We start from the raw sequence: 10,297 nt of genomic DNA on the forward strand, positions 1-10,297 counted from the left end.
ATATCTCACACCTCCCCCAAGTCTACAGATGTGGAAAGTGTTTTAGTTAGAATTTAAGCCACGAAGTATTGTTCTACAGGCACACTCAACCCTCAATGCAACTCCACCTCTTGGTTATGAGGGAAAAAATTCTCCATATTTTTCATAACAGTTTAGCCCTTGACTAATGTTCCCATTCTAAGTCTTATAACTGTACTGAAGCAGAAACAAATGAACTCCACTCCTGAGACCTTATACCTGTCTGAGAGAGAACTTGTGGAGAACTGACTTATAGAGACCTAGAGATGAGCCACATCTGTCACTGAGGCCCCAGACCCAGGCCAATCAATAATGAGCCAATCTTCAGCCAATAAGAAGCAAGCTCATCATCAGGGCTTCTGTCACCAGGGATGGCTGGCTCATATCTTGTCACCTGTGACTTGCTGATTCATTTCCTCTCACAGTTATTAGTTACACAATTCAGGCTGTCTGAGAATTTCTAATTATCTTAGAAAACTTTCTGGATGAAATGTCTCTCCAGACAGATACTATTCCATTTTTGCTCTACCTTTAAGTCTTTAAACTTTGTTTTATTATATGTCCATTTGAAATATAGGATATGAAAAGCTTATTGATTTGGAAGTGTCAGGATTTGTTCTTTCTAAAATGTTATAAAGAAGAGTCATCACCACTTAAGAACAGAAATATAAAGATAAGTGTATTTAAAAAAAAACACAAAAATAAATAAAACCCCAAATCTCCTAGGCAGAGGAGGGTTCCTGATGTATCACAGTGGAACAAGCTTATGTCCCACCACTGTGCCTTGATTTCAGTGAGGTCACTGAGTCTCCCCATGACAACTTGCTCATTACCAACCCTGGAGGATTCTGGACCAGGACTGTTAGGTGGGAGGATGACTAAGCCCCAGTGGTTTCCTCCACGCCCCCACAGTACCTTGTAATGTGCAAAGAAGTAGAAAGACAAGTTTCTCTATGACCTTACATTCTCATTGTTCTAGACAGAATGTTGCAAAGGCAAATCATTATCACAGTGTGAGTAGGTAAACACAGCACCTACAAAAACCACAGGAACAGCACCGGCTGGGCCAATAATACAATACACACTGAGACAACCTTCAAATAATCAGTGACTGCAATCTTTACAAGGAATAAAAGGGGTTTTTTCATTTTCTACAAAACTAAACAGTTTCATTAAAAAGGAAATCAGAAAGTCAGAAAAGTCTACAGAAGAAAACAGCCCAGCAGCCATCCATCACCAGACAATGATACTCTGTGGGCAGCATGTCCTTCAGTCTGCTTTTAATAAACACACCTTCCCCCACCTCTTGGGTTTGCCTTTTAACAGCAGTCTCACTGTGCAGGAACTGTCCTATTTGTTTCTTTCATTTCATAATATGCTATGAATTGACCCTATCCTAAACCGGGTCTGTAAAATGTTAAACATTTCTAACAGTGTAAACATGCTTTTCAACAGGAAAAAACCCCACTTAAATAATAAAGCTAACTTTTAAAGGTCTCTTTGATCAATGCTTAATGGATAAACCCATAATTCCTGAAGAAGCCTAAAAGTCTTAAAACTAAAAAGGACTTATGACTAAGTCCACAGTCCTTCAAGGCGTCTGCTCACCATGTAACCCTTGCTTCAGTCTTAGGATGTTAGGAATGCATCTCCTCCATTACATATGTGTCTTAGTCTGTTCTTGCTACTACAACAAAATACCATAGATTGGGGAATTTATCAACAGAAACTTATTTCTCATGGCACGGGAAGCTGGGATCAAGGATAGATCCACATTTGGTGATGGCTTACTCTATCTTCCAAGACAGTGCCTTGTTGCTGTGTCCTCCTGTGGCAAAAAGCAGAAGGCCCAAAGGGTAGAAGAGGTGAACAGCCCTCTCACACTTCTTATAAGGTCACTGATTCCATTCATGGTGGCACTACATGCATGCCTTAATAATCTTCTATACTTCTTAATACCATCGCATTAGCAATTAAGTTTAAACATATGAATTTTGGGAGTACACATTCAGACCATAGCAATATGCCTCCAGCCAACTAATATCTATCAAGGGACCTAATGGGGTCAGGGTGGCTCCAACTCCCCATCACTGAGATGGCTTTGACAAAATTCAATGAAATTCTTCATGCTGCCTGAGTCCATGGACACATGTTTGCCCCTTCTTAATGGCCTATGCAGAGTATTAGTATTATTTGTATCATCTTATTATGTTCAATAAATCTATGGGGTAGGTACTATCACTAGCCCTGCTTTTCATATGAGAAATTAAGTCACAGAGAATACATAACTTACTTTGGGTCAGAATACTAGTATGAAGTGGAGCTAGGATTTTCAACTCTGGTCTAATTATCACCAACCACAAGTCAAGATTGCTTCTCCAATCTCTTAGTGCTAGTGGGACACCATTGGTTCTACATCCAAAATGTATTTCAGAATCATTCCTTTTCTCCACTCTGTGGGAGCCACTCTAATCCAAGCCACATCAACTTTTTGCCTGGGTATGAAATAGCCTTTTATCTGGTTTCCCTGTTTCCCCTAGTCCACTCTTCATTCATAAATCAGACACCTACATATTCCCTATATGTTAAATCCTTCACTAGGATTTCACTTCACTTAGAAAAAAGTCAGAATTCCTTCCATAGCCTCAAAGGCCAGACGTTCCTATGCCTGTCTTCCTCTCTTTCTCTACAAGGTCATCTGACCCCTTTACTCTCATTCAGCTCTAAGCCTTCTAAAAGCTTCTAGAATACCAGTCTTTTCCTTGACATTGTCACTTGCTGTTCCTGAATCTAGACCACATTTTCCTGGATGCTGGCCTGCAGGGATCTCGCTTTGTAGAAATCATATCCTTCTTGAGTCATCTCTAATTACTTTTCCCAAATCTCTCCTGCCTATCGCACTCCTGTTTTTTCTGAGCCCTTGTCACATGCTGCAGTCAGTATGAGCTTGTTTATTATCTGTCTTTAAACAGGAACATGAGGTCCTCAAAGGCTTTGTTCACTACTCCATCTCTAGCCTAGCACATGATAGCTGTCCAATGGGACAAAGCCAGAAGACCCATGTTCTAGTCTGGGCTCTGCTGCTGAAACTTCTCAAGTGACCCAGCAAACCATTAATCCTGGGCAAGTCTTTATGCCCCAGGCATTAAGCAGGATCATGGTTTCTCTATTCCACAGCACTATTGGGAAGACTATATGCCATAACTCGTGTGAAAAAGATACAGGAAAAAGACAATATTTATCTGCAAATGTCAGGCTCTAGGACCTCCATAAGAGGAACAGTTTCCTAGGAAATCAGAGAGTCAGTACTACGTGATTTTATTTTTCTGAAGCAGCACATTCTCCCCTCCATTCTGACATTCGAAATAGTTTTTGTTCTTTACTATTTGACAACATTCTTTTTGCTAAAAGAAGGCTTTACTGAAGTTTCAGAATTCTTCCTGTGGTTTCAGAATTCTGTAGACAAGCACCTGCCTGGAATGGGCCAGGAAGGCAGTAGTTACTCTATTAATGTTTGCAGTGGTTTCTATAGCCCCCTCCCAATACTCAGTGCTTTTTGAAAGACTGGTAGCCAGAGTTTCTTTCAAAGGCATCTAAGAGCACACACAGCCCATTCCCTGCAGAGCCTAGGCAGCATTTGCAATGCAATGAGTACCAGAAGCCACACATTTCTCCTCTAAGTTCACAATCTTTTAGGGGAAATTCTTCAGGCATTGCAAGACTACAATGGGTCATTATTGGTCTCTGTTTGGCAGAGCCATTTCTAAGGACCATGTAACTGAGAGAGCCACCCTGAGGACTTTACAGCAACACAAATCAACAATGCACACCCTTAAACAGGGTCTTTGCAGTGTCCTGTCACTCAGATCATTTTGTCCAGTGACACTGTCTCAGTACAGTTAAGTAGGTTCCTCATTCAAAGGGGCTTATGGAACCCCTGTAGGGCATGCTAGTACTGACAGCTTTCTTGCTAGGCTGTTTGTTTCAGTGTGACCCTAAAAAAGTATGGCTTCCATTTTTTAAAAATAGCCACTTTACCTTCAAGATAGCGAGAACAGAGGCCTCAGTGGAAATGCTGGACACGAAAACCATTCTACACACCACTTCTTTAGATTATTATTCGTCCTGCAATACCTTCTCTGGAGCCTTTAAAGTCTAGGGAGAATCACAAACATGTAAGGTTACGTGGGAAATGAATCATTTATATCAGACTGTGTTGACCAGATAGATGGTGGTCCATAAAATTGTGGGAAATCTGGGTCACAGCACTATAGCAACAAACAGACCCCAACACCCCTAAAACCACCACAATAAAACCAAGCCAACCCCCTCCCCTCCCCACACACAACACAACACACTCCTCCTGGAAATTAGTCATCTTTTTGTAGTTATATCAATCTGGGGAATCAACTTGATTCTGAATTTTATTTTATATGGTTCCTTTTAATAAACAGCAAAAGCTGGCAAGGCTACATGGACATTAAGAAACTGTCACCAATAAGTCCAAAATGCCAGAAACCACGAAACCAATGAAGGTTTTCAATTTGTAATATTTTGTGACCCTCAACATGGAATAAAATAGTTTTTCCTCTATAGGGAAAAAAACTGTGAAAAGAAGGGGGCATTCCAGAAGTACCTGTGCCCTTGTTTTAGTTTGGCAAAAGATTGCATGCCATGTTTGCCCTTTTAGAAATAAAGGATTGCAGAAGAAACCTTTGCCTCTGAAGCTTTATCGAAAAGGTTTCCTTCCCTCCTCACTTCCTGTCCTTCTCATTTAGCTTAGGGTATAATAAAAAAATTGTGTTTTATGTTTCATATTCTACCACTAAAACATCAAAAAATCTTGGCTTCTTTTTTTCTATAAAGTAGAAAAACTGAATTAAAAAACATTTGTCCTGAGTGTTGCACGCACATGAGTGTGTGCCCTTTTGCATGTGCATGAAGAAGTCAGAGCAGGGCATCAGGTGTCTTCTCTCTCTCTGCCTTACTATTTTGAGACAGGATTTCTCACTGAACTGGAAGTTTGCCACTGTGACTAGGCTGGCTGACCAGAGAGCTCTTGGAACCCGTCTGCCTCCCAGTGCTAGGGTTTATAGGGTTATAGGCACACATAGACATGCCCGGCTTTTTTTATTTCTTATAAGGATGTTGGGGAACCCAACTTGGGTTTTTGTGCTTGTATAGTAACTGTTCTTACTTACTGACCCATTGCCCCAGTCATTGTCTATGTTTTTTTTTTTGGTCTTTATGAGACAGGGTCTTCCTGTAGCCCCAGCTGTCCTGGAACTCACTATGTAGACCAGGCTGGTGTTGAACTCACAGAGATCCTCCTGCCTCTGCCTCCCAAGTGCTGGGATTAAAGGCGTGCACCACCACACCCGGCCCTTGGTCTATTTTTTAATGAATGTTTATTGTATTAGAAAGAAAGTAACTTTTCCCATCCAAAGTATGCAGGTATGATTTTTTTCCTCCCCTGAAATCTCTTCTGGAAGCATTTATTTTGATATCATATACCCTAGTCCATATTTTATTTTGCTTAAATTTAATTCTTCAAAAGTTTTGTAGCCAATTGAAGAGGTGTGGGTAACCAATTTCCACATGTGCATTTCTGTCCTTGAATAACCACATGGTGGAAAAAGCATAGGGTGAACAGATGTGAATCAGGTTGTCAGTATCAGAAGTGGCAGAGTCTGAGCTTTGCTGCTCATGAATGGATAAAAGGCACTGTTCAAGTCAGCAGAAGAACTTGCGCACGTGTTTTCTTCAACAAGACATGTCAATACTGCTTCTGTATTTCCACTGAATGATTCAAGATCATCTAGGCATGGTGGCCCACAGCTATAATCTCAGTACTCAGGTGCCTGAGCTACAGTGTCCCTTTCTCAAAACACACACGCACGCACCCCTACCTCAAAACGGCCTCTGGCATGATTGCACTGTTTAACCAAACTTTTGGCTTAAAGATGCAAAATGCCCTGGAATCTTGTGAACATACAAAAACACTAAGTTAATGCCAAGGAACTCAAAATTAAGTGGGTGGGGCAGAAGAAATTAAAATCTTCAGTGCTTGAGTAAATTTTGTCAAAATAGGAATTTCCGAAGTAGAGACTACTATCTTTCCAGAAGTCCAATCCAGAAAAGCCTGTGGCATCTCCATAACTGGCTTGCCCTGCAAGGATGCATTCTAGCAATGGTTCTCACTGACATGTCTCAATATGCAGGTGGTGTGGCAGATAAGTACAAGGCTTGCTTAGCTTACTAATTGTCTAAACAAGCTCACATGTTGGCTCTATAGAAAGCAGAAGTCGACAACCAGATTTTTGGATGGATTGCAATGTGGTCTAGTGTCAGAACAGATAGAGATGAATGAGATAGAATTCAGAAACAAGCAGCACTAGGAAGGACTCCAGCAAGCTGCCAGTTTCCATCAACACCCATGTTCCCTTTCCTCCCTTCTGAGAACTCTCTATTGCTGGTGGCAGAAATGTGCATCTTTGAAAGACATTCTTCCCAACTCCCATTATACAGCAACCAGTAATGAAAGGCTATTGGAAAAGTTTGAAAAGGAGTTTGATTTCAGTAGGAACTAGGCCATGCTTATTTTCCCTGTCCCCTGTCCTGTCTGGAACTCGACCATGATGGCTGGAACCATCCTGAGACAGATGTCACAGACCAAGAGACTTCTAGGCTCTCAGTTGCCATTCCTCAAGCCACTGAGCCAACCCCTTCCCCCTCCAAACTTTTGTTATATGAGAAAAATATACCCTTACATGTTTATGCAACTTGCACTTTGAAAGATGACCCCAGGAAAAGGGCAGTAAAGCTACACACACACACACACACACACACACACACACACACACACCAAAATTAAATTTAAAGCAGATTGAAGTTCAATCCTGTATATAGCCAAGTGCAAAAATATGTCTCAAATATGCTAAACTTCTCATCTATCTAAATTTGGAGGCAGATGGAGGCTTTAGGTAAACATCTGAAGGAAGGCAGCCTGCAAGACTTACCAAATTAACTCCAAAGCTGGTGAGAAGTGCAGTCTGCTGACTGGGCCTCACTCAAGTGCCCTTCGACACATGGCAAACCTGCACTGCCTGGTCTCTGGCAGAAGGTCACAGTCTCCTAAGGTCTCCTTATTGGTGGGCTGTCTTCTTGAGAGATTCTTATGACACAGGACTTTAGAGCCAGGTTTCCAAAAAAAGATATTGACTCAAAAGCACACTGAGCCCTGAGAGTGTTCCTCACCCCTTCCTTCTGGCCCCACCCCCTTCTCTTTGCACACATGCATCCCTCTATCTGACCCTTGGGTACATTCCACAAGTTTGGAATTTGAAACCAATGATTCCGATTTGAGTACTAACTAAGTCTGCCACCAATAAGATGTCATGGTGCTATCTAGGGAAGAGGAACAGGGCCCTGACTCTAGTGGTGAGATGGCTTGCTGAATGAATGCACTGGGTACGCTGTGGCAGGAAAATTGGATGGCTGATGGTCAAAGTCAAAACAAGCTGGTATAGTGACCAGACAGAGCTCTGCAAACCAGGACTGGGCATCCTACTCAAAGTCCCTTACCCACTCCATACCTGGAAACTGTCTTTGAGAGTGATATCCATGGAGCCCATGGGCAGCTGGGGCCAAAGAAACAGCAAAGGCTTCTACCCTTCTCATGGCTAAGGGGAGTCAGATGGGAGCTCACAGCTGTGCTTACAAGTTTGAAGTTCTCCAAAATAAAATTTTTAAAGAGGGAGTCATATGGATCATGGGAAATGGGAAGTGAATGGGATTAAAATCCTGTGAAAGCCCCTGTCCTGTGAGTTACATCTTTGGTGTCTGGGTTATAAGTCTACTACAATCACCATCTTCTCTCTATACTCTATACATTCATTTCCTTATTATAGAACTAACCTTTATTATTCCATATTTATGAGTTAATTGGTGCCATGGCACTCACACCCACACCCAGAGAAAGAGAGAGAGAGATGAATGCACACATAAAATAAAATATAATTTAAAAATGTAAAGATATTCTTTATTATAATTATGGTGATAAAATATAGAGAATATAAAATTTATCACTTTAACCATTTGACAAAAATTTTAATTTACATGTATTAAGTGTCTATATTCCAAATCTGCTGTGGTCCCTCAGGAGAGCAGAAGGAAAAGGGAAGCTCTGTGAGCATTTCCATTCTTCCTGGTCCTGCCAGAACTACCTCCCCACCGTCACCATGTGCTGCAGGATGCTGGGCTCTCTCCATCTTGCAGGCCACCAGGAGAAATGGCAGGCCTTGCCAACTCTGGAAATAGATCTAACCTGTGTATGTGTTTCTAGGATGGCAATGCAGAACTATTTTAACCACAGAACAGGGCTGCTTTTGTCTCAGAGAAGAACCCTGCTGCTTCTGAGCAGGACTGGAGCAAGTTAACCTTAACAAGCACCAGCTGCAATCTGCTTCAGCGCCATGTACTAGCAGTAATCAGAGAATTCTAGACTTTAATGAGCAGGTTTAGACCATCAGGAGTTTGACCCCTCTGACCCATGCTGCACTGCACCAATAAGATAGCCAGTCCCAAGAACAGAAACCTACACTGTAAAACTTATTCAGCAAAACCACCACTCAGATACAAGCCCCACACAGGTATTCACCCAATAAACAGTAAACAACCACACTGACACACTGCCTAACTGCTCGAGTAGAACCCCCCCAATAAGAGGGACCCCTAGAATACCTCTGTGCAGATACTTTACTGTGTGACAGTGTATCCCTCCCCCACTTTTTTTTTTTTGGTCTGGCATATCACCAGCCTGACAGCACAGTTCCCACACAGCATAAGCAACCCAAGAATAGACAGGCCATACCTGAGCAAAGAGAAGCCCTTGTCCAAAGGGACAGCCCCATCTAGATTCCCAATAACTAGATTAGGAGGAGAAACAACCTAGAAAATCATGAGAAGGCAGGGGGGAACGGAAAGTAACCAAAGAGGCACACGTACAGGGCACTCACGCAGAAGACTTAATACACTACCTAGACATTCTATTTTGACTTAAGATACTTGAAAATCAGAGGGGCAAGGTCACCCTGACCTTCATACTGTTTTTTTTTTTTTTTTTTTTTTGTTTTTTTTTTTTTGGTCTTTTTGAGACAGGGTCTCCCTGTAGCCCCAGCTGACCTGGAACTTGCTATGTAGACCAGGCTGGCCTCGAACACACAGAGATCCACCTGCCTCTGCCTCCCAAGTGCTGGGATTAAGGGTGTGCACCACCACGCCTGGCCCCCATACTATTTCTTATAAGCAGGGGACAAAGTTCCAGCACAAAATGAGCAAGTGCCAGGCTTATCACAAAGGGCAGATAGCTGAGGCAAATTCCAGGGAAACCTACACACAGCTTGTTACATTCATTCTTTCCTTCCTGGCTGCTTTATTACTCCAGTCACCACCCTAGGCCAAGCTTCTTGCCTTGCCTTGTTTTCAGGATTCCTAACTGTCCAGCTCAGTAGGTAAGTGTACAGTATAATGCATCTTTGGGTCTTCGTTTCCTTATTCACTTGTCACATAGACTCCTATTGCACACACTTGTATGCTTTTGTCTTACTGATATATTTCTTACATCAATTTAATTTTTAGGCCCTTCCAAAACCCTAAGATGTAAAGGTGAAAATCTGACTTCTGTATGGTGGAGGTTTACTTCAAATTACAGAAAACTCCATCACCAGGTGCCTTTTTATTTTGTGTTTTGCTCCTCACAATAAAGACCATCATATCCAAAGGAGTGAAGTGGAGGCTGAGGTTATGGCTCACTGGTAGAGCACATGTGTCGCATGCATAAGGCCGTGGTGGATTCCATCCCTACCACCCAAACCCAACCCAACCAACCAAACAAGGGATGGAAGGGTAGGGGTGGGAGAGGGTTGGTAGCTTCTTAGCGGAAGAGAACAAGCTTGGCTTGATTTTGTAGTCTGGTTTAAAGGTGGGGGATTTCAAGCAAGCAAGCAAGCAAGCAAGGGGAGGCTGGATGGGGGTGGGACCTTCAGCATAACAGTTGTGGGGACTGCAGGCACTGTTTGCATTATAGCAATCATGGTGAAAAGTATTCTTGCTATAAAGTTGCTGAACTGTGTGTGTGTGTGTATGGTGTGTTTTAACCCTTTGAAACTTTAAAAATGCATTTTCTTTTACCTAATTAAGCTCCTTTAAGAATCATACCAGGGCAGAATTTTACACTAAAAAAAAAAGAAAAAAGAAAAAAAAAAAAAAAAAATCACCT

The 10,297-nt window shown here is 42.0% G+C and overlaps 1 protein-coding gene across 2 annotated transcripts in view; it reads right to left on the bottom strand.

Annotated features, from left to right (window-relative positions):
* Positions 1 to 10,297, bottom strand: part of Gcnt4 (glucosaminyl (N-acetyl) transferase 4) — a 23,103-nt gene that overhangs the window by 7,157 nt on the left and 5,649 nt on the right. The window contains exon 2 of one of the 2 annotated variants that reach the window (XM_008829728.3): positions 4,057 to 4,173. The exons of the other annotated variant lie outside the window; for it this stretch is intronic. The gene's annotated coding sequence lies outside the window, so the exon portion shown is untranslated. The remainder of the gene's footprint in view (positions 1 to 4,056; positions 4,174 to 10,297) is intronic. 2 annotated transcript variants of the gene reach the window in all.

Source organism: Nannospalax galili, unplaced genomic scaffold, assembly GCF_000622305.1.
Source record: "Nannospalax galili isolate Female #2095 unplaced genomic scaffold, S.galili_v1.0 scaffold1054, whole genome shotgun sequence".
NCBI classification, from domain to species: domain Eukaryota; kingdom Metazoa; phylum Chordata; class Mammalia; order Rodentia; family Spalacidae; genus Nannospalax; species Nannospalax galili.